Source organism: Halyomorpha halys, unplaced genomic scaffold (genome assembly GCF_000696795.3).
Source record: "Halyomorpha halys isolate HHAL.00 unplaced genomic scaffold, Hhal_1.1 Scaffold550.1, whole genome shotgun sequence".
NCBI lineage: Eukaryota > Metazoa > Arthropoda > Insecta > Hemiptera > Pentatomidae > Halyomorpha > Halyomorpha halys.
The window spans coordinates 220,460-246,761 of NW_027112242.1; the positions used below are offsets into that span (position 1 = coordinate 220,460).

General features: G+C 28.7%; 1 protein-coding gene and 2 non-coding genes across 5 annotated transcripts in view; 1 reads left to right on the plus strand and 2 right to left on the minus strand.

The window, feature by feature from the left end:
- Window positions 1–26,302, plus strand: part of raskol (Ras GTPase-activating protein raskol) — a 758,358-nt gene that overhangs the window by 197,005 nt on the left and 535,051 nt on the right. The window lies entirely within an intron of this gene.
- Window positions 1,691–1,762, minus strand: TRNAD-GUC (transfer RNA aspartic acid (anticodon GUC)). The gene has a single exon. It is a non-coding gene; the product is annotated as a tRNA-Asp (tRNA).
- Window positions 3,889–3,960, minus strand: TRNAQ-UUG (transfer RNA glutamine (anticodon UUG)). Its single transcript has one exon. It is a non-coding gene; the product is annotated as a tRNA-Gln (tRNA).

Genomic DNA, 26,302 nt, shown 5'->3' on the forward strand with positions numbered 1-26,302 from the left:
TGGAAGATATATTGTTTGAAAGATATGGAGCTTTATATCCTTACCTACCTCCCTCTTTCCCACAATAGTGTTGTATATCTGGTAGTAAATACTTTTACTTTATTTATCCTATTCAACAGTTCTTGGGTCTATTTTACCACATTTATTGAAAATTGTTCCAAGATAGGTGTAGAAGTCCACTCTTTTCAATACTTCATTATTGCACATTATTTGTACATTGCTCACGTGCAATTCATTCCTGGCAACTGTCATAACGTTGCTCTTGCGGCTGTTAATACTCATTCCTTTGCGGGCCAGTTCTTTTTGCCATTCTATAATGGCCTGTTGCAATTTTTCCTTGGAAGAAGACTCAGAACTCGAAATTCAATTTATGTTTTCACAATGAAACGACTACAATTTGTTTATATTTTTATTTGGAAGAGTTTCAAGTTGTAATTCTTACTGCTCCTAGATGGCTCGTTTGAATCGGATTTATCTACTATTTTTCCTTTTTTCTCATTTAGTTATTCATGAAATTCTTTAATAATGTGTCTATATCCATTTTTTATTATTGCTAATAAATTGAAGTTTATATTTTTCAAATGAATTTTTGTTTTTGAACTAGGCTGTTTTCAAACTAGATTTTTGTACTGAAGGCACCTCAAAACACGTATTTCCATCGAATACTCAAATTCGAAATTTTTCACGATCCCAATATTGTCCCTTACTATATATACCATATATAGTTGAGTGAAAGTAAAAATAATGAAGTAGAAAAAGAAAAACAATATGAAAAATAGAAATATTTCGAAGATACAAAAATAATACTATTTGAAATATACTAACTAAAAATTCAATCTATAAAGATTTCTTTAGGTATAAATTAAGGAAAATAGAAAATATTCTAAAAAAAAGAAAAAAAAAGAAACTATAAATGAATTGCTGATAAATAATACTGAATTAGCTTTGATATTTGTGGTGTATAGTTCTGATGTTTCCCTACACAAACGCTAAACCTTGACTGACTCATCTCTAACCCTCATATTTCCATATATCATAATTATGATAAATGAGTAATATTAATAATTAAGAAATTAGAAAGAAGATAATAATTTATAAAATTAAAAATTTATTATTCCTTTGTTCTTTAATAGTTCGAAATATCGTGAAAACTCATGTGACCGACAACATTGCTTTATAACCCATATTATTTTGGATAAAAATGCTATAAAAAAATTATAGAAATTATTTTCCAAATTGTACTGAAATTCATAATTGCCGAAAGGCAAAAGTGTGTATATATTTCACAACTGTTGAAAAATTCCAAGAAAATTTAAATTATTTAATGTATTGAAGCTTGTTGTATTTAACTAATAATTATTTTTATAAATTATGAGTTGAAAAAATAAAATTTTATTTAAATTTATACCGCTAAATTCATAAAACATACAATTCTTTCTCCCGCATTAATAGATATCTTTATTATCTTATTTGCTTCATACATTTTTGTTCGTTTTAATTTTATAAATATCAATATTAATTAAGATAAAAATTACGTATAATAAAACATTACGCTTCCGATATATTGTAAGTTGTTTAAAAATTATTATAAAAACATATTTCCTTATAATAAAGAAGTATTCATTCGAAAAATTGTGCATATTTTATATATTAATGTAAATTGATATCAAAATATAAAATAAAAATACACCTCCCCGGCGGGGAATCGAACCCCGGTCTCCCGCGTGACAGGCGGGGATACTTACCACTATACTACCGAGGACTGGTTGTAAGATCGTAGACGTTTTTGATATATTAATATTATTCTAGTTACTTAACAAAAACAGGATTTTGTAATAGTGTTGAATTTTATGTTACATACCACCACTATAAGTAATATGGCTTCTCGGTCAAATTCTCTCAGTAAAAAAAGTAGTGCTCATTTATTATTAGTACAACTTATGTTTTTGAGTAGCAATTGAGTTATGCTTTTGTGCAATTACATTGCTATTTGTAATTTATTAATTAACGTTTTCATATTAGGATTTTTAAAATACTAACTAATTATTTACTTCTGATATTGGTTTTTATTTTCAAAATTAATTAATTTTGTTTTAAAAAATTAATTTCATGTTTTGTGATATATTTATTATATTAATAAGAACTTAATTAAAAGTTCAAAGTTAAAATTTAAAACACTTCGAATTGTTCATCTTCTATAAATAAAAATTACTCACCTAAAAATTATTAGATTTTCATTGATTTTTTTTCATTATAAACTGTAAATGTTTCTTTTATCATTTTTTAAAACATACACTATTTTAAATTAAAAATATAAAAATGATTAATTTGAAATCAGGTCATGAAGCCATTATGTGCAGTTTAAATTATTCTTGAAGTAAACTCCTTAATTAAACTCCTTTTAAATAAATTGTGTGAACTTATTACTTAAATGGTTTGAATTGTTTAAATGTCTTCGTTTTTTAATTTGAGCCTTGAATTATATATCAATCATATTTTTATATTTAATATTCTTTGATTTAGATTCAATATTCTTCAATCCAAGATTTTTTAGTTTATTTTTAAACGAAAAATCCTGCTCAATACTTTATTCACGTTAGTTTTTTTTGTTTTTTTCCTGTAAAGTTATTTATTGACATAATATTGTATTATTTTGAATATTATGACATGCCCTCTCTACTAGTTCAATAGATCTAGCTCAGAGTGCAGCACCGACTGGCTGCCCCTAATATATTTGTTTCCTCCTTCCAGTATTTTTTTTTTTAATAGTATCAACTTTTTTTCTATGCAACTTTTTTATTATTTAGCACAAATACAAAATATCTTTGTTTTCTAGTTTTATGTTATAAATGATAATACATTATTATTGTTATTAAAAAATAAATAAATAAGTGGGTTCTATCAATTAAAGTTAAAAAAACAATGAATTTATTAACATTTAAAGTAAGCCCAGAATTATATTCATGTAATTTCATTAGAAATTCTTTTAACATGAATACTGAAATATTTTGAATAATCCTATGTTATTTTAATTAATGACAAATATTAACAGTGTCCTAAATTTAATTAATTAAAATAATTTGGACTAAAAATTTGTATTTAAAATAATTGGTAAAAAGTAATAGTCAGTGATGCCACTATAAGAAATGTAGTGTCTCTATGATGAGAGACAAGGTCTCTCCTCTAATAATTTGAAAACTTGTTGGAACATTTAAGATTTTTAAACCTACTATGAAATCGGTAGTGAAATGTTACTAAAATTTAAAACCAACACGAATCCCATTGAATTTAAGAAAATTAGGACTTTGCAGATGTACTGTTGTGTTTGAATATAGAACATAACCGTTGTCAAGTAACAAGATTCCCCCAACTGGTTAGTGAATCTTAGAATCCAAATGGGTGATAAAAATGTAAATATTTTATAATATAACTGGGAAAATTGAATTAATTTAATATAGTTGGAAATCCAATCGATATTGTTAGGAAAGATTATACTGCTCCTTAAAAAAAAATTAATTAAACCAAACAAGGTGGCTAGTTAGTTTTTGTGGAAAAGAGCGATGTAATTCCCATAATTTTAACTGTTTTAAATTTTTCATAAGAATCAAAATAATTTTTAACATTTTTTTTTTAATTTTTTATAAATGTTAAACTTTCTAAATTGGAACTTTTAAATATACTTTTTTGTTGTTTATATTTCAGTGGATGTAATATGGTATATTAAATTACCATTATTATTATTATATTTTATCTCAAATTACTTTTTAAAATATTTTTTAGTGTTAAAAAAAGGTTAGGTACAAAATTTATTTTAGACTGTATATACACTACAGTTAAATTCCGTTCACTAAAAATAAAAAATGTTTAGAGGAAAAAGAAAAAAAATGAAGGTCCCACCGAGATTTGAACTCGGATCGCTGGATTCAAAGTCCAGAGTGCTAACCATTACACCATGGGACCAGATGATCTGTGGGGGGTCAATTGCCTGTGGTAGGTTTTGATATTCAATTCCTTTAATGTTATTCTGAGTGATGTGCTCAGGATCGTATTTTTAAGATAATAATTACCCTTATATTGAGTTTTATATTACATATGTGTATACAAAATAAATTTCAAGGTATTTTTTTTGTTTTCGTTTTACTATTTATATATATAATTTTTTTTCTTTTTATAAAGTGTAAAGCAAATAGTAAATACAATTCATTAATGTATATAAAACGGTTATAGTTTCATTAACGTAATTATTTTACTTAACTACTTACGACTTTTTTTCCTTCAAATTCACACTGTAATTGATTTACTTGATCTATTATTGTAAATTATTGTATTTAATTTATTGTATTAAATTTAATTGTATTTAATCATCTGTTGATAATAAGTGTAATGGAATATTATGTTTTTATTTCAGGTAAGTTAGACCACGTTTATGCTCTTAGTTCTATGAATTGGCGCTAGATGGTGTCACCATGTTGAGAGCAGTTCGTAGTTCCGTTGGTCGCTGGTAGGGTGCTGTTGAAATCTTTTCATATCAGGTGTGATACACTTTTTACTTATACACTTTTTATTTCAACAATTATTATTTAACACTTTCATAAAAAAATGAGATAAAATAGTATTTACCGTTTATTATTTTATTTTTTAATTTTATATCATAAGTGAGTTTTATAACCATAATTACAACTATGAATGAAGACTAAAGAACTATTCATATTATTCAATAGTTTGTATATAATTAGAATTTTTTTAAATCAGGGTTTTGGTACTTATGAGAATAACATTGATGTAAAACAAAAATATCATTTCTGATGAAGTCTTTGAATATAGGAACTCATGATTTTTTTTTTTTTCAATTTATTGTAAATTATAATCATTATATTTTTTGCTTTTCATTTTCGTGCTTGCCAGCAATGTTAGCCTTGCAGTGTGGAGCGAAACGTTATTTCAAATTAAATAGTTTCACAACTATTTGAGGTTTTTTTCTTTGACTGTACCCGCACCATCTTTCTTTTATTATTATGAATTATGTTTTAAAATCTCTTTTTTTTTTTTTTATTTATTTAAACGTCCTTTTTATTTTACGAACATACATTCGGTCGTAAAACATGGAACTGAAAAAATATAAACTTTCACAATGTTAGAATGTTTGTTAATTAGAATGTTTTACATTAAACCTGGAGTCGCTTACCATAATATAACACCAACATTATTATATTGAAAATCCAAAATTACCTAAAAATTTTCTTTCAAAGATCTATATAAATCCTGAAGAATTCGATGAAGTCGAAAACTTCAATTCACTGTTAATGATATGTTTTATGAGTATCTCATTTATAGCTGACCCTGAAACTTATACACCTATTTTGTTGTATTCAATTCTTGAGCTCCTATTGTCAAATCATAAGTTTTAACGGTTTTTTATTCCAAGGAATGAGACCTGTGTGGCAGTTCGAAGCGGTCTATCTCGATTTTTAGAGGATTCATGTGTTTTCCTGCATTAGGATAAGTCTGACTTTTGAAAATTTATTGTTATTAAAAAAACATTATCTCACTTTTACCTATTATGGTAGTTCTAATTTATTCTGACAGCAGACTTGTAATGGGAATTTATGCCCTCTATCCAGAGACTTAAGGTTAAATGGGTCATTCCATTGAAGTAAGTTGAGGAATGAGGAAATCGTTAGTTTCTTTTATGCATTTTTGCATTTTTGCTTTGAGTATAATAATTTATATTTTTATTACTCCATGAGAGTTTGTGTTAGTGTGTCCGTGCGTGCATAAAGCCCAAATAATGTGTTAATAATAAGGTAATTTTAAGTTATATTATAATTAAATCATATTACATACTTGTCATCTTCCTGAAAATTATTAAATTATTTTATAATGGAAGACTATTTAAAATGAACTAATACATGATTATATGAATTATTTGTATTAGTTAATTACATAATATGTTTCCTTTAGTGTAATCAACTAATGATTTTGCCTAATTATTGGATATTACATTCAATTTAGTAAATGTAATAAATTATTTAATAACTATCTAATTAACTAGTGAGTTTATGTAGATCCAAACTCGCAATGGCGGAAATAATAAATAATCTGCCCGATTGAGGTAATAAAGTAGGAGGTAATTTTTTAGTAGATTCTATTTAAAACTTTCAACTTAAAATAATTTTTTTTATTCTTAATTTAAAACAAATTTGATCCTTTTTTTCTCTCAACTTTATTCTTTACAACTTTTTCAACGTTTTGACCCTCAGGCCATTCTCAAGGATACCTTCATATTGATGTCATTTTCTTTTTTCAAATCTTAAAAATGCAGGCTAAGGTATGCTACATTGCTTTTGTTAGTTTTAAAAACGAATAACTCGATTCGAAAAATAGTTTTGGGATGACAATTAGAAGTTGTATGAATCTGGAAGTAAAAATCCTATTTACTTATGTCTTTGAAAATGAAATACTGTGATCTTTCCGCAAAAGCAGTATACTCTTTCTGCTGTTAAATCTTTAATTCGTTGTTACTGAATTGGATAATGATGATTAGAAGAACCGATTTAAAAGTAAGTTAATATTTAATTGCAAAATATCTTCATTTATACATTTTTTACTAGAAAGAAAAGAATGTAAATTGAAAAAGTCTGTAGAAAGGAAACTAGAAGATAATGATTAAAATATGAGTTCGGTTTGTTTGATAATAAAGGCCTAAAGAACCCAAAGGTTCGATACCACCAATCGCTGTCTACATACATCCTTCCAGTGATGCTCCTCCAAATCCAAATCTACTAAATCAGTTTTAACGCAATCTTCCCATCTACGTTTCGGTCTACCTCTGGAACGTTTACCAGTTGGCTCAGTGTTTATTAACATTTTAGGGATTTGCTTGTTACTAATCCCTCGAACCTTAGACGCCCATCTTATACGACGCAATGCTATAACTTGAATTATATTTACCGAATGTAGGTCCTTCAATTCAGTGTTGTGTAGTTTCGTTCGTCTTATAGAACCGATATTTTACCACCCAAAGTTAAACCCTTTTCGGGGTTCACTTTGTTTATCAATAAATTTTTTTTTTTCGTATGCTTGGTGGGAAGTTAACAAATGATTTTTAATGAATGGTGCTTACTTAAAAAGATATGTTTCACTTAAAATCAGTATCACCATCGGGCGCGTAAGATTAATTTTGTTTCCTAAATATAGAGGCAGTTCTTTAAACAAATATTTTACATTATACATTTTTTCTATGACCTTATTTAATGTATTCCGGTTGTGATATACCTAATGCCTAAATTTATAGTTGAGAAAACTTTTACTATACCGTACTAGCTGTTGGATAGGGATAGCTATTCCTTGCCCAGTACCCCCCACGTCACATAGATCACGGGCCAAGTGCCGACGATGCAATTCTCCCAGACTACTCTAAGATTTATGGTGATTAGTGATCGGACCGTCTAGTTCATCAGTTACCAACTCCATGGTTAATTGGTGAGTGGCTATAATTTACGGAGTAATACCTCAGCTTAGGTGGGTACCGCTACCTTCGCTGCTCTAACTGTAAGGCAGTCGGTTCGGCTAAATGTCTTAGTAGCAAACAGTCAGTTGTCACTGAGTTTATGATGAGTTTATTAAGTTGACCTATTTTGATTTAAATAGTAATTTAAATTGTGTTTGATACAGTGGGTCCCTACCTTTCCGGGTTCGAATCCGGATATGGCAGATGATTATTTATTCAGTTATTTTACTTCATTATGCTCCTTTATTCTCAGTTCTAATACCCTTCCAATCTTCAAATCCCTTATCTTCGACCATCTTCTGTCCATCCAATTCCAAAAAAATAGCAATTGAAAGTGTCAAAGAAGGTTTATATATTTTCTGTATTTAATGTTTCAGATTTTTATATATACTTGTAAATATGCAGAAATTGTACCTTTTCATTTATTATTTTTGGTTTAATTGTATTTGATTTTTTATCATTTTTTCCCTCTTTTTATTTATTATCAGTGTTAGTCATCTTATGTTTTATGATATGACATATGGTTTTATATTATTTGTTCTATTTTTATTTTATATTATCTGTTAATTATTGTTGTTCAGTTTTATCTTTTTAAATTCATTATTTTTTATATTTTATGACGTTTTATAATTTCATTTTTATTTTGCATTTTACTCTAAGGCTCTAAAGCCTAATGTTGACGTCTATATATTATTCTAAAGGGATCAATCCCAGAATAAATAAAGAATAATATTATTACATTATGTAAATTGTATTAATAATTATTATCTACGTAGACGGTTACGTTACAGCTAATTCTTGTTATTATTTTATAAATTCTTATAACTTATAAATAATTATGTTCATTGATTCTTTTCACATCTAATAGGTTAGAGAAATCAACAAATAAAACAAAGATCGAAATAATTTAGAAAAGAAATCCCCTTGAACAATACAAATATGTTGCATATGTTCAATTTCTTGAAGATTTGAGTATTTAATTATAATAATGTTATGTGTAGTATCATCTTTATTTAAATATAATAGGTGATAGTTCCCTTCCCCTCCTAACGACAATTGAAAGAATAATATAAAATTCCATTGACAATTGCTACTGTTTTTTATACGTTTTTACCATTTTTATGCGTTTGATATTTACTATCTTTGTAGAATAAGACACACGATGATGTAAATTAAATGAAATTATGTAAATATAGTATAAAAGTCTTGATAACCTATCCATTGCAATGGAAATAAAATTCCTTGACTCAAAATCACTAAATGCAAGTCAGCATGCTTCCATTTCGTGTGTGAGTGGGTGTTTGAAGGTCTTTATTTCAGATTATAAAAACAACAAAAAAAGATTCTTTTGAGTCTCAAACGCTGTCGTTTCTTATTCATGACGTTATTTGAGTTTTCTTCGATTTTGATTAAGTCGCCACTATTATTGCCTCAATGGCATTTCTTTTCAAAAAGGAAAACTTTTTGTTTTTGTAGATCGTTTATGTCCGTCATTTATAATCTCGTATTGTGTTTAAATAGGTATTTATAAGAAGAGATAGAAGGTGAACGGAATCTCAATAATATAAATTTTTTGTTTAAAATTTTTGTCTTCTAGTGTCGTTGTAGAAAGTTGTGTGGTTTTTCTACACACTAGTTTTTTTTTTTATATTATGATTAAAAGAATCTTTGAACAGTTTAAAAAAAGACGATTCGATTGTATTAATCAAATTTGGTGAAGTAAACGAAGACTGCTGGTCTCGTTACACACAGGGTTCAAGCCAACGTTCCACGAGTACGTTGTCGACGTTGCTATGTATTGAGTTCCAAGCTGTTGTTTTGGTTTAGAGAGTGTGCCGAGATTATTTCAGCTAGCTACTCAATGATCGCTAATAGCTGTAGCAATAGTCCTTGGCCAGCTATATCTGCTCCGGATGAGGTTTCTCTCATCTTCAGTGTACTAAGGTGGTTAGAAAGTCCCTGGAGGTGCGCTTTCATTTCCACTTGGCTGTACATTTGTCAACGCAATGCGGGTGTATAGCAGTCGAAGTCGTGTTAATTCTAACATAATAAATTAAATGCATAGAGACAAATATATTTCTATGATGAATCGACTCGGTTACGATGCAACATTAACTCACCAACTTTTGACGAATAGCAAATCCTAGGTAATTGTACAACACTGACCACGTTGTCTTCCATTAATGCCGCTAATTTAGGGATCAGGAACTACTACCTCTACTTTCTCTCTTAAAATTTCACGAGCTATTACCAGAGATTTATTTTATATGTATGAGCTGTTCACGCCTAAAACAAAACTAAATTATTGGTGATCCAAAAAAACTCACTCTTCAATCCATCTGTAACCAAACTTGATTATGATGCATTGCATTGAAGGTTTTAATCTAAATAAACCACACTACTTAAGAGAGCCGGTAAAATCCTTGTTGAACTATACAGTTATTGGTGTGTCCACCAGAACTACTTTTCTTATCAATTTAGTTGCTAAAACCTATACAATAATTCCTTTTTACATCATCACTATTATTGCAATATTTTCCCTGAATATATATTGAGTAAGTAAGTGAAAGTAAAAAATAGTTGCTATAGATCGAAGTGGATGACAGAGAATTACCGAAGATGCCAATGTTTCCACAGTTTGTAATGCTGATTAATAAAACGAATTAGTTGTGTCTACTTTTACTCCTTCAGCTTGTATTTTAAATCGTGGGTCATTAGTTTTACCAGGAATAACCGACCAACTAAGCGCATAAGCTGCTATGGATACAATTGAAGAATTTCTCTTTCATATAAATAATTTCCATATTACACTATCTTAAGTTAAAGGAACCAGATAGTAATAGTAAGTAGTCGTCAGTTTTGTTAGGGTTTTGGTTATAGAGATACGAGTATATTTGTATATATTCCGAAGTTTGTATACACATAAGACATAATTAATACCACTAAGTATAAATAAACTAAATTCAAACGGACTGAATACCTGTTAGAAAGAACGGTTTCATTTTGGAAAAACCAAAACCCACCCACATTTACCTTCCGTTTCACCCCTGCTCAGTTTTGGTACAAACCTTGAGTATATCACAGCAATGTAGAACATAATGCAAGTAATATTTTAATTGTAATAGTTATTAATTTTAAATTAACCCCTATACATTGTTGTGTTTTAATTAGTTAAAGAAATTCTTTGTTGTAAAAACTGGTTTATTTCATTGTAGGGCATGACTATGCAAACAATAAGGTTGCGAAACGTCACCTCAATATAGTTATCTTATTGACTGATGCTCAAGATCCTCATATATATATATATAAAAGTTAGACTAGGTAACAGGTAGAAATTCCATGAAGGTAAGCCGGGACGTGCAGACCTTGGCTAGGGAACAGGTTCTATTAACCCAACTGCAGTAATAATATCTATCTATACTCATGTCTCCGTTCTATGATGTGTCTTGGCGGTGAGATATCGATTCTTATTTACATTCAATCACAAGTCAATGAACAGTTATACGAAGGAGTCCATAATTGTCTAATGGCTTTGGTGTTTCGACCTCCTTTGAAACGATAACGTACTTTTATTTATTGATACTGATTTCTTCTTGGTGAATGAAAGTTACACTGAGCTAATATTCAGTGTTGTGAAAGTTCCTCTCAGTTATAAGTTGTTATTGGTATTAATAATTTACAATAACTTATGGATTCCTATTAAGGAGTCCATTGAATAGAAATTGAGCTTCTCAAACATATTTTTTATTTAACCTGTTTGTTCAAGATTTTGACTTAATCATTTACAAAACCTACCCTAAATGAAATAAACTAGTATTTAAATAACGTAAGATATGGAATAAAGTAAACCCGGAACTAATTTACTTCGAGGCTAAACTTTAAGTGGTAGTATGGAATTATATATGTATATCTTTATTTTATTTTATTTTTTCCGTATTTAAATAGTTACTTCCCATTATAAGTAAGTTTTGATTTAATTTGAGATTACATTAGCATTACTATTTTATCCATCGAACTAATAATATTGTCTATGATAAATTTCTTGTGTCATACTAATTCACCTTAGCCAATATAACATTTTCAATGAAACTTTACAGACTGTAGTAATTATTAGATCTCTTTAATTAATTAGGAAATCGTGGATTCATTTATTTTATGTTTATAGTGCTCAGAATAATTTAAAAATAGAAATCATTATAGCAACTTTTACTGTTGGTTATTTTTTGAAATGTGTGCCAGCATTTTGTAGTCATAATTTCTGATTGTTTCTGTATGTCTATTCATGAAACTATTCTCCGAACACAGAGCGACTTTCAAAAACCACATTACTATAGTATATAATATTTTTGGTTAGGTTTAGGGTTTAGTGTTAGGATTTGAATTGAGGAAAATCTGTAAATTTAATAATATTTTTAAAAATTAATTTATTGAAATTTAGAATTTTATAATAATTTACATTAAGTTATTGGGATAACTTATAACTAAGAACACATGATAATATCTTTTGAAGGAACCATACACTGATACCACTTCCATCGCTAGTTTAAATTAGGTCAGGTAGTCATCTTGTTTTTATACGCCTCGGAGGGTTATCAGCGATAGTTTCGAATGATAGGATGAGAGCTAGGGGTTTGTGTGGGTATGGATTTTGGAATTAAAAGAGGTAATCTGTTTCGGGTCAAATTTGCTACAAATGGGAGTGATATTAAGGTCTTTATGGATAAGTATTTGTGACGTAGTTAAAGGAATTTGTATCGTAAGGCTTGAATACGGGCGGAATTCGATGGCTTAGTGTAGCCCCAAATCTCAATTCGGTATGTCCAAGTAGATCTGATAATCATAGTGTAGGTGAGTTTTTTGTTGTAAATAAGTTTTGAAGCGTTTTTCATGTAAGTGTAGTGTCTACTAGTGTTTTTTTTTCGTTACAGTCTTGTGTATGGATTCCATGAAGTTTCTTTTCAAGATCGAGTCCTAAGTATCATATCTGTTCAACTGGCGTTCATGGGACTTTAAACAAGGATACTGTATGAAAGGATTTCATTGGTTTATGGCGGAAAGTAAAAGTGATTTAGTGGGATTTGTTAGGATTTATTTTAGCTCTCCACCTATAAATTAATTATTAGTTATAATGATTATCATATAATTATATTAATGTTGTTCTAATGATCATTAATATAATTAGAAAATTGATAGTTAAATAAGTTTATTTCCCTTTTATGTATTTATAAGTTTTTTTTATTTATTTATTTTTTTATTAGTATTCCTATTAAGTTTACTCTATTTCAAAATTCAAAGTATTTATTCTTCTCTCTATCCTCTGAAATAAACCTACACGTTTGTGATTATAATCACGGTAGTATTTTTTTAAAAATGAAACTTGAACATTGCTTTAGTAAGCAGTGAGCACAACTCTACCTACTATCTCTTACAGACAATCTTGGGATTATTCGTCAACTTGTTTTATCTCAAACATCTTTGGTCTATCTCCTCATCTTTCAGTTGCACAATTGACTAACCCAATCTGTACCAAGTATTTTAACACAACCACATTTCGGACCCGTCCGGTCTATTGGCCGATTGCACTTCCATACTCCCCTGACCATAAGCATTACAATATCCTCCATGTGTTAATATTTACACAATAATATCTATACTGATAGTAAGGAAAGAAGAATCTATTTAGCAATACATTTCGAAAGGTTTGACCTCGAAGATCTTGGTACAGTTATTTGGTAATTAAATAAACAGCTCCCCTGTGCAATATTATTGTAACAGTGGCTAGTTATTCTCTTTCTCTCTCTTTCTTACTTCTTAGATGTTTTATAATCTATTAGAGAGTAAAAATTGTTAGGTTATATATTTAACTATAAATGATAAATTGTTATCTCAGACATACAAAAAAGAGGTACCATCAGTAATATCCATTTCTACCTGTCCAGATATTATTTTTCAGGTCTATTAAAAATTCGATTGCTAAAGTGAAAAATGAAGTAGTGTTAAAAGAAATATCACTATATAGTGCATGTAATCAATCAATAGATACAATAAATACCAATACTTTGCATTAATATTTTTTTGCACTAAACATGTACGAATAAGCAAATAATGATTTTTATATGTTAGATGAATGTTGCGTGATGCGCGCATCGCACTTATTTCTTTTTTTTTTGTATTTTACGTATTCCATAAATTGTACCGTAGACAGAAATTACTTGGTAACAACGCTACTGGGTTTGGAACAGCTTCAGTAAAGAATGTAACCTTAACTTATAGTAATTTTTGGAATGCGTCTAATTCGAAAACAAAATAAAGCTTTTTATCAGATGTGGTTATTTATTTAAACAAGCTATATACAATTTCTTCTCAAAATCCACTGAAATCATGTGTTTTCAGTTGGAATTCGGCCAATTTTGTAAATAAATGGCTTTTATGTATTAACTTAAATAACTTCACTCTTATGTATTAATTTAAATAACTTATAACTTATAAACAGTTTTTTTTCTTTTTTTTTATAGCTTTTAGATTTCCCTTTACTAATCTCTATACAAGGGTAAATTGATGTATATGGTAAATTATGTGTCCTTGAAAACCTGTTTAGCTTATACTATCAATTCTGCTTATGTTTGTTAGATGTTTTAATCTTTGTGGTATTCAAGCTTCGAATGTGTGTCGATATAAATGTTTCGATGTTGTATTTTTTTTTTATAATAAGATAGACTAATTAGTTAAAACTTATTTATGTATTGCATACCTCTTTGTTGAAAATATATATTAATATTTTTATGAATTGTTCTGTGATATATATAATATTGTCTCCACGCTGTTCCAATGTATATTAGCAAATATTTGCTTCCTATGTATAACTCCACCCATTGCTTATTATATGAGTAATTGATACTCTCTGATGATTTATTTAAAAAAGTGGTAAAATATTTGAGGTTAGTTTTTTAAAAATTTAGTTAGGCATCATTTTTGAAGTTTTATGGCCTAATCTTTATTGATAATTTAAAAATGCTCAGTTTGTATTGCAGAGGAAACTTGAGAAAGGCAAGTAGCAGAAATTTTAATACTTAATAAATAAATCTAAATTAGTACAAAAGTAATAAGAAAATATTATATTATGAAATGAGGAATTATACTGTTTTAAAATAATACTTTATAAATAAAGAATTATAAAGATCACACATAATTATGGGATTATTTATAGAAAGATATAATAAAAAAGTTTACCTCGTAAGCAAAGTCCTTGAGAATGGATTTAAAAAAAAAAAAACAGTTATCGTATAAGATATAGAGGTCGCAGGGGAATGAAAATCATTGTTAAACCAATTATAAAGAAACTTAAAAATCGAATACGCTTTAGGTCATGAATTTCACAGGAAATCTAACGTTGTTATTGAAACGATGTTTTTACTCCTTGAATAGTTAAATAAAGAACTTCTTAAATCCAAGGTATACTTTAAAATAAACGTTAATTTTTTTTAAAATAATAGTAATAATAATTTTTTTCCACCACTCCAATTAATCCTTCTCGACAAATCTTTAACCTAGGAATTGTTTCTTATAAGAAAATAAGATTAAGCCCTTATTTTAGACTGATAAAAAAAGTTTTTTTTTAAAGCTCTTGGCTCTTGATATATAACACGAATCTTATTTATATGACTATGATCGGGGATATTTATTTACTCTTATAATTTTTTTTTCTAAGAAACAATATTTAGTCGCAGATTTTTGCTTATTTTCAGTTACGAAGAATTATAAAATATATAAACGAGAAAAGGTATACATTGTTATTATTTCTGTCATCACTGTAACCCTAGAATACTAATGTTAAGAAACCATGAATAATTACAGTTACCGTAGTGGACGGCCAAAAAGTGCTACGACCCCAAATTTATCGCAAAAGTGCATAAAAAGTACACAGAGAATCGTCGACTGAAAGTGCGTGAGATTTCTGAGGATGGAGGGATGTAATCTGAACTGGTATACCACATTATAACCAAAGAATTGAGAATGACAAAATTATCCGTAAGATGGGTGCCGCGGCTCTTGACATTGGACCATAAACGCACCAGATTGGAAATGTCCGAACAAAATCTGGCAATACTACGAAAAGCTCCTAGATCAACTACGGGAAAAGATAATCGAAAAAATGGTTTGGAAAGGAAAAAAATCTTCTTTCGTCAGAACAACGCCTCCACACAAGTGCTATTATCAAGAAAAAAATTGATGAACTGAGCTACGAATTGTTGCCACATCCACCTTATTCACCTGATTTGGCACCATCAGACTTTCATCTCTTCCCCAAGCTGAAAATTGTCTTTGATATACGAAGATTTCCTACAACGGAAGAACTGACAGCCGAATTGGAGAGGTATTTTGCAGGCCAGGAATCTCATTTTCGACGTGGGATCAAGGCATTGGAACATCGCTAGACCAAATGCATTCTTTCTAGTACATTCCGAGAACTTTTCAAACCACCCTCGTACATTTTATATAAAAATAACTTACTTCATTGCATTGGTGATTATCAATGTTCTCCTTGAAGGAAATGACAAATTGTTGAATTCATAAAATTAAACTATAAATTGTCCTTGATGGTTGTATTTATTATATTTTTAATTAACTTTATTATTACAAGTGTTATTAAAGTTCATAAAAACCACGTTTTTTTCTTAAAACTCAGTGTGAGTAATATATACTCATGATTTGTATTAATGTACTGATGAACAAGGTTAGTGTTCTAGGGTTATTAATATAAAGAAGTTCTGCTCATCACCAGGAGGTTGTCAGACGCATTAAGGACAAGATGTCCCCTGTAAAGTAATCAAAATGGATGTCCGTTGCAATTTCCCTCACTGGCTCTCTCTGGTAGAGAAAATCTGCTGCAACCTCATCATCAAATTGCCGCCTTCACTTTAGCCACAATTCTCTTTTTGTACTGTCTCTTCTATTTCTGATTCCTCTTTAGTTAGTTAGTCTAACGGTAGGGGGAAAGTACGACCCTCTTTGTGGAATTCTCTCATTTCTTGTCATTTGTCAGGCTTCTGTAAGTATGAGAATTTCCTCTTCAAGTTCTATGTTCGGTTTGATATTCTGTGTAATTGTAAAATTAAAACATAATGGGTGTCGGATATCTCAGAGTCAAGTGATTTAAGACTGTAAAGGGAAATTAATTTACTTCAAGATAATTTATTAATAAACAAGTTAAGGCGGATGATAAAATATTCAATGTCAAAATATAAGTAAATTTCCTATCGTATTATTGTTGATAGATAAAATATTAGTAAAATTGGCGGATATTTAAAGGTCTCCTTGACACATAGGAGAAAAATAAAAATAGTTGATAGAAAGGATCAAATGACGTTTGTGTTTTAAGCTTCCTCTCAAACAAGAAATTAATGTAGTATGTTTATTATTATGAGTTAAAGGGAAAAAATATATATATATAATCGCAAAAGGAAGAAAAAGAAACGAAAACCCCGAAACAATATGGCCACAACATAACTACGATATACCCTATATAAACAAATATCGAATTATGACCATTAGTGAATATGTAGATAACAGACAACCTAGGGGTGTTACCTCCCACCTGTTGAATTATCGTGATATTAAGTGAACATAACAAAAAAAAAATAGGTATATTAACAAGTTGAATGTAGTGTACATTCATAAGAAAGAACAGCAGAACTATATGTACAAAAGTTTAATAATGAGAAGGAATATATGTAAACAAAATGAAAAAGGAACAAAAAGAATTCGTATCAATTAATAAAACAACGAAAACTTATAGGTTGACTTAACCTTAACGTAAATGATTAACCTTATTAACTAAATTAACATTATTATACAAATAAGTATAAAAGCGAATATAAAATAAAAAAATAAAATTTTGGTCGAACCCCACGTAGTCTTTGGGTGCACTCCTGGCAGAACACAAGGTTGTCCGATATTTCCTTTCCGGTCACCGTCTCACCTTCCCCAGAAGTATAATGATGACACCTGGCACAACTCTCCTATCCAGGACGTGCTGAAGAAACGTTGCTACGCACTCCACTATATTCCCACTTCTAGTGTTAATGACCGTTCATTGAAGTAGAACACCATAATTTTGAAAAACAAAACATATACGATAACATTTTTCCCATGGTGATAATTCGGTTCAAACATTAAAGACACAGGGCCTGATACTATCATATATATCAGGCTGATAGACTATCACCACTTCACCTTGAACAGTCGTAACATGTTCAATCAAACTTGTTCCATCTCTCTTAAATTTACTGGTTAATATTGCTTTAATTAGATACATAAAATTTTCAATAAGGTACAGTCTTTGTCCCTATTAAGATCCTTATTGATAAAATTTTCCTCACAATGCTCTGTACTAAATGAAAATTCAAAGGATTAATTCAGATGTATAAAATCATTAAAATTCAAAACAATGCTCGCAAAATGAAATTAAAGAAAAATTTTATTTTAAAAAATGGAATATCTCAACCTTGGGAACACCATTGAACAAAACTCATTTAAGCTTAAAAATATTTCTTGTACATAAATAAAAATAAACGATTGAAGGTCTTAAGATAGAGTCAATAATAAAGCAACTATATTTCGGCGACAGCGATTTTCATCCCTTTGAAGAAAACTGCGGGAAATTCTATTTTGGAACCTCTGAACAATATTGAAAACGAAGTGTATATCAAACGCAGTTGTACATCTATAACGAAAATCCTAAAAAACTACTGTCACAACTCATTCTAGGCAAACAGGACTTCAAAACGTGCACCGTGAAAAGGACAATTTCAAACGGAATCTAAAACAAATGATCACCATAGAAAAATATAAGAATAAGGTTATTAATTAAAGCTGATATGTAGATTTTAAAAAAAATATATTTATTGATATTTTCAACTGTATTAAAATATAATCTAGTAAATTTTATGGTAGTTATATAATGAAGTGATACAAACATGTAGAGAATCTACCCTTTGATAGAACTCCAATTACAAAATTTATCATTCATTCTCAATTTAGCTCTTAATCAGTAACTCGAACGTATCACCCCAAAACTGGAACGTATCAGTTCTAGTGGTTATTGCAGTTATTAGTCATGTAGGAAACTTTGTTAAAAAACAATTTTAAATTATAGATTGTAATTGTTGTAGTTTTTAATAAATAGTAGAAAACTATTATTTTTATTACTTCTTAACCGCAGCCCTGACCATTTCCTTCAAATTCCAAGTAATGTTTCTATTTATTATTCTCAATTTTTATTCTGTAAATATAAGTGTTTAATTAGAAATATTTTTTTTTCACTTTCAAGGACATCATTATGAGAACAATCAAGTCCCGCAACGTCGCCACAATATAGTAGTTTTATTTTCGACAGACCCTCAAGTCCTAAATATGAATATATATTTATATAACTTAATGCTTACAATATTCTTACGATTTCTCTTTTATGGCAAGTTCTGTAATTTTTTTTTTTTTTTTTAATTTCTGGTGATCTTTAGAATTTTCTGTGAACCCAGAATATGGTAAAGTAGGGTAATAGAATTGTGGCACGTTGTGACTTGTGAAGTCATCATGTTTGATATGCCCAACATACTTTCGAAATGTTCCCGCATCTACCCTCTTAGGTGTCATTGCGTTCTTCTTGGGAGAGAAATTTTCACTCACGATTTCTTATAGCTGTATGTGGGTGCAAGAAGTATCCTGGTGAAATCGATGTGTTGATTTCATATCGATTTCAAAAGAATAATGAAGCTAAGTTATTTATAAATTAATTTATATTAATGAAATGTGATCAATGTTCAAATATAAGATGAATTGTCAAGGTTCAGTTAATTTTCTTGAATTTTGTATAACTGATATTTCAAATGTTGAATAAATATTATAGGTAAACAGTGAAATTTAAATCTGGTGGTGGTCAATATATTTGTCCATACAATAATAAATGTAAATAGTAATATTTAAACAGGTTAAATGTAATAAGTACACAAAGACTTAACAAAAAATGGTATACCACCAAAAAAAAAAATAGCATTTACTCAAAGTGGATATAATTCTTCCTAAACACATGCGTTGGTGGACATGATTAATACGCGTCGAAGATGTTGAAACTTGAACGATCAATCTTCATACTTCAATGGAAGAAAACGTAGATTAACATGATGACCTCAATGAAGAAATAGAAACAGATGTTAAGTAGTTCAAGTGAAGGTGCATTTTGTATGTCTTCTCTGCGGTTTGACCCACTAAGGGCCTGGTTTCTGGGCCTTCCAACTTGCTGCAATTTGCATCTTGAGAAGGCCGATAATCTAAGTCAGTGTTCTGATTGAGACATGTTTTAAGGCCTAAGTAAGAAGGTGAATAATTTGGTATCAGTAGATTTTCTCATTTCTCACGATATCTATGATAAAATATTTTGGATATAGGACTTCATTATGATCATTACTATTGTGACTAACGGCATTTTAAAAGCGTGTTTATTTGAAGTAATTTTAAAGAAGAAAATATGAAAATGATCATTTAATTAACATACCATAAACAATAATCAATAATAAATAAACAAATGATCATTTAAGTAACATATAAGATTTTTTTTATTCCCTTCATTCTTCATTAACGAAGTTAACATCTTTAGCGAATTGAAAAATATTTACATATACTTTATAGACTCAGTTTATTGTAGGAAGATAGATCTAAGAATCTATAACTGACGTGTCGTGAACCTTCTGTAGGACTTACAGACTGTTTCATCATGGCTTGAATACTAATATGGCTTTGAATGCTGTTGGGGTCAGAGCTTCCGTCATCTGTATAATAATGTAAGAATTGATTTCTTCATTTTATAAGCTTTCTTGTTTTTATGAAATCAAGAATTTATTTTTTGTAATAAGATTGTGAATTGATTGAGATATGTGGATATTTTTTATTATAATTGATAATCAAAGTAGTCTCAAATAGAAATTAAATTATATATAAGTAAATGTTTTAATTAGTTAAACATATTCTATCTTTACTTGTTTATATCCTTACTTAGGAGGGATTAGTGGTCTTTTCCTATTTTATTCTGGTGTTATTTATTTTATATTCTTTCCTATTATTATTTTTTTCATTTATCTTTTATCTTCTATTTTACATTATATTTTATTTTCATGAAATAAGTATAACGGTTGACATGTTCCATGGTATGGTAAGATCATGGGTTCTTAGGGTGAACGTCGTCAAATAATTCTTCCTGGAAGATACCACTAATATTTTATATAATTCATACCCGTGCATAGTGTTGTTCAGTTATAAACCGCAATCTACACTTTCCACTATTCAATACACCGAAATATGATTCTGGTACACTAAGTTATTACATGATGATAATGTAAATACGTTTAACTTTTGGCGTTTAAATGATTATTCTTCTCCATTATCATAAAAAATAATTACCATCTTAGAAACTCGGAACTTTGAACTGTCGGATGGTCTTTTCAAGAACTTCTTTCCTCAAGACCTTCAAAGCAAACTTGAATGTGGAGGTACAGAGTGAGATAATGACAAATGGTAACTCAAATTTATCCTTGATTTAGAGATCATCTACTTCAATTCAACATTACTTATTTAATGAGATAGTTGTTGACCGTGAATTTTAAATTTGAAGATAGGTGGGGGTGTGATCAGTTAAGAACACGAATAAGTATAACTTATTTTATCAGTGCCGACGTGTTTCGGTCAGAATTTCAGACCCTCATTGAAGCTTCGAACAAAAGGCAAGATAACAGCCATAATGAAAAAAAATGAAAAACTAATAACAAGAGGATTACATTAATATAGGAAGAAAAAGTATAGTGTAAGTATTGTAAGAAGAAAAATTATATATGAGAATTTACTGATTTTAAAATTATAAAAAGGAAAATAAAAATAAAATAATATATATGAAAATCCAGCAAGTAAATATATGTAAAAAATTAAAATTATTTAAAATATATGTTACGAAAAAAAAGAGAAAGAGGACGTATATGCAATTAATTGAATATGTAAAGAAAAATTTAGCCCTGATGAAAAATTGAAATTTAAACCGAACCATAAGTACTAATAATTTGTTCTTCACTGAAATCATCCCCAGCCATCTTCTCCTCACATTATCTATTAGAAGTTAATTAATAAACTACTAATTCTTCCATTACTCTTAGTCACTAGAATGATATGGTCATAAAAATTCTGTTTAAAATAGTGCATGTGTCTGTTTAATACCAAGAAGGTTTTCATAGCCGGAAGAAATACCTATACAGCAATATTGTTAATCCGATGGTAGAGAAAATGCGTTCTGTCTGTTGCGTGAATGTTTCAAGGAACTGTAGCATTGTTGCCTTTGCGAATGCCTTGCGACAGACAGAGGAAATATATATAAGAGATATTACAGGCAAGGTGTGTTGGTGTTGCGAAGGTGTCGCCGTCCTTGGATTAGCTTAGAGGCTATCTCTCTCCCTACACTAAATTTCTCTACAGTCATTAACCATTATGTATGCTGGGCACTGGTCCACATCTAAAATATCTTTGTTATATGGGCTTTGTTGTCCATGTGTATGCTGAAAATTGCATGCTTCTAAGCAGTAAACTTGCAGCGAATAATTCGGCTTTGAATTTCGAGCAGTTACTATTTATTATCTTGCGATCCATGTCAATTCTTTTTTGTAAAATGTCAACTTTTTTTTGTTTAAATTCCTTAATTTGTGGTTGTCCCAGTTTTTTCTTAATAAACTACTAATAATTTTAATGATTATTAATTAATAAAAAAAAATTATTTTCCAATGAGTAAAACTATTTTGGTAGTTTTAATCTCAAATGATTTTTTATCCTTTTTTAAAAAAAAAAAAAAAGTTGAGAAGACATCTTTATAAATATATCATTCCTTTCCAGGTAGTAATAATACTTTTATTATTTGACCGTGTTCAAAACAATCCATAAAAAATAAATATAAAAAACAGAACAATTAATTTTATATGTGTTATAAGTTTTATCGAGTCAAAACTCGATTTATTATATTTATTCTAGTTTTAATTTGGGTATTGGAGTTCTATCAATAGGTAGATTCTCCACATGTTTGTATCACGTCATTATATTACCTAGATCAAATTTACTTGTATAGACTTTATACAATTTTAAATAAAATAAATAAATTATTAAAAAAAAAATATGCTATTCACAGCTTTGGAGACAAACAAGTGTTTTTGGGCCGATAAATTCATATGTATAGGTTTTTCTATTAAATTTTCTTTTGCAAATTTATTTATTATAATGTATTTAATTTATTGTTTTGGTTTTTTAATATTTCCAACAGTAAATGTTAGTTTTTACTTTGTGCTATCCAGAAGATGGGAATTATCTGTTTCTTTCTCTTCCACAAATGTCTGACTTTTATGAGCTGGCAGAAATCAAATAATATAGTTAAAATGGGTTATTACCGTCTTCTAAAACACAAAACAAAAAAAAACATCTAGGAAGCTTTATGTTGAAATCATTACCAAGAATATTAACTACCTTATGATATTTCTTAATGAAAATATTTACGATTCAAAGTTGCTTTATTGAGTGTATTGCTGATAGTTATTATCATTAGCATAGTTCTCACTCGTTGTTAATCATGATATTAAATATATAAGTCATCTCATAGTATTACTATTTTTATTTATTTAATTGCATTACTTATTTCTGTTTATAACTGTGGATACGCTCATAAGTTCTTTTATTTTACTTTCATTTCCCAATACACGAAATATATAGTAAGTAGAAATATTAAAAAATTTCAAATCATGATTTTTATAGTAATACATGTTTTGGGGTCTCGTAAATCCAAATAATTAAGTCCCACAAAATAGTTTGTTTTTGTGAAAATAGACTTGCTAAAAAACGATAAGTGGTATGAAAATGTAATTACATGTTTAAGGCGAATGCCCGAGATGTTACAGCATTGTGATGTTGGCCCGAAGTTCTACTTTATTGAGTCGATTTTCTCAAAAACGGCTCTAACGATTTTGAATAAACTCGGTTTATCAATGTACAATAAAGTTATTTTCAATATCCATTAGATCTTATCCTCATTGAAATAGATTAACAGGACTCAAATGTCGAATTTTCTTCTAAAGTATCTTTAATTTTGTTTATTTGAATTAACTATTTTCATTGTTACCAGTAATTACGTGAACCATATAAGAATTTGATAATTAGCTAAAGGAAAAATAATAACACGAAAATTTGAGATTAATTATATTTTGATTTTTATATTCCTGGCAGGTTAAAGTTTATTCCTTATTCACATCTCGTGAAACACTAAAATAGGAATTATTATTGCAAAAAAATAAAAAACGAAAATATATTCTTTCAAAATTTCGCCTTCCAGTGGTAAATGAAAGTGATGCGCGCACCGCCCCATATTTTTTTCTATTATTATTTGTATTTTTGAAATAACTGTTTTTGCTCAAAATCGTAACTCTTTTGATATAGTTATATTTTTAAAATCTATCTAATTAATTATTAAACTAGGAAAAACTTTATTAGCTTTTGTAAAAAAATAACATAAAGATACAGATAGGTTGTATGTACTTTTTCCTTTCATTTCATTTAAGATTGTAAAAACAATTATATAAGTTAATAAAAAAATAAGTAACGTACAAATTACGGAACAGTTGCAATGTCGTTTCATAAACCATTCCCTTGTAATTAACATTTATAGAGGTATAAACATTTCTACTTTAAATATATTTTGCGGAGACATACTTAGCTTTTTATCCTCTTTTCTTTGGGCTTCGCATTGTGTGGAACTTTTTACTTTTTTTTCCCATCACCGTTTCCTGTTTATTTTCTTTCTCAGGAATTCATTCTTCGTATCTTTTTATTTCTCTTTTTATTCTATGTTATTTTTTTTCGTTGTCAGTTTCTTCTCTTTCATGTTTTATTCTATCATATTCTTTTGTATTACATATCACGTCTTATTATGTCTGCATCACCAACTGTCGCGTAGGTGCTCTTTAAGAATGATCCTTTCCAATTGTTGGCCACCAACGTGGGAATAAAAACACCATCCTTCCTTAATTGCCTCAATTAGAGGAAGGCAGATGTTGCCTTATGATGATGAATTATGAGAGGTTACTTACAGATCATACTGTAATTTCTTTGTTAAAATTTTAAATACAATTGAGCATCACAAAATTTTGTTCATTATTTGTTTATGTGTATATATGTATAAAATGTACAGAAAATGTATATAAAATATATATAAAATGTACATATGTATTTCTGTTTATACAACTCAGTAACGTGACTGAATCTGAGATATCTAACCTAGAATATGTTCATCAAACGGAACAGTTGTTGCAAAACTATTACTGTGCTAATCATTTCAAAACAGGATACTGTTACTCAAATGGAGATTTATTTCATTTCATCAATTCTTAGATTTTAATTTGCAATAAAAAAATTTCTAATACAAATGTCGTTTCCATCTATTTATATAAAATTGAAAAAAAAAATATATATATATGTTCATTATCTTATTTTGATTATTGATTATTTATTGAAAATTACTTAAAGAGTTGATATTGTTATGAAGTTTAATGAAGAGGCTGTAAAACAATTCTTTATTTTGGTAAGGGTGCCTTTTGTTAAGTGTAAAATATTTTTATTAAGTTTGACTAATATAAATTTATAACCGTTTTTTTACCATTTTTAAATAATCCCTTATCACTCTATTAGACCATGTTTTCTCATTTTATGACTTGTGACACGTGAGAAATAAAAAAAATTGAAAATGACCTCATGTTATCGAAATTTTCAATCTTATACCTTTACTTCTTTCCTGTTTAGTTTAATTATCCTTACTGAATTTTGATTATTTTGAACACGTGAATTTTTCATTTTTGCATTTTATAGTATTTCATCACTTAAATTTCAAGCATTTAAATAATAACTCTTTATTCGAAGCATTATTTTAAGTCAGTTGAATGGATGGGAAATCATCGAATCCATTACGTAGTTGAAACAAAAGAAAGGAAAATATAATTATGTAGATAGGATGCATAAACTAAGGACGGCTATTATTCAATTAGTAATATTATTATATTGTCATACTTATTTTTATACCATTAATATTTTTATATTATTGTTACTTATTTTTTTTAACAATTTTAACATTTTAAGCCGTTATGGCTGATGTTTATAGCGAAAAAAAATAATAAAAAACGGTTTAGACCACTCATATTATTAGGTACTCGTTTTTTTAGATCCAAGGATAAGAGTGGCTAGTTATATAATAATAATAATAATGAAGGCCTAACGAACCCAAGGGTCCGATGCCGATACCACCAAACGCTCTGCATACATCCTTCTAGTGATGCCTCTCCAAACCCAATTCCACTAAATCAGTTTTAACGCAATCCTCCCATCTACGTTTCGGTCTACCCCTCGGACGTTTACCCGTTTGTCCAGTGTTCATTAACATTTTAGGGATCCGCTCGTTACTAAGCCCGCTAGTTATATAAATAATAAAAATAATATGGTATCATAAAAAATTAATATGAATAAAATATTTAGCAATAGAATCAGTTTATAAATATAATTTTACGAACTATGAAATACAAGCACTAATACTTTTTTAATATAATGGGGATGACAATTATTGATATTATTTGAGTTGATAAATTAAAAAATTGCTAATCAGCGAAATCGTACCAAGTACAAACTAAAAGTTTAATAGCATTTATTCGTACTTTATTTTGAAAGAGGGCCCTGATC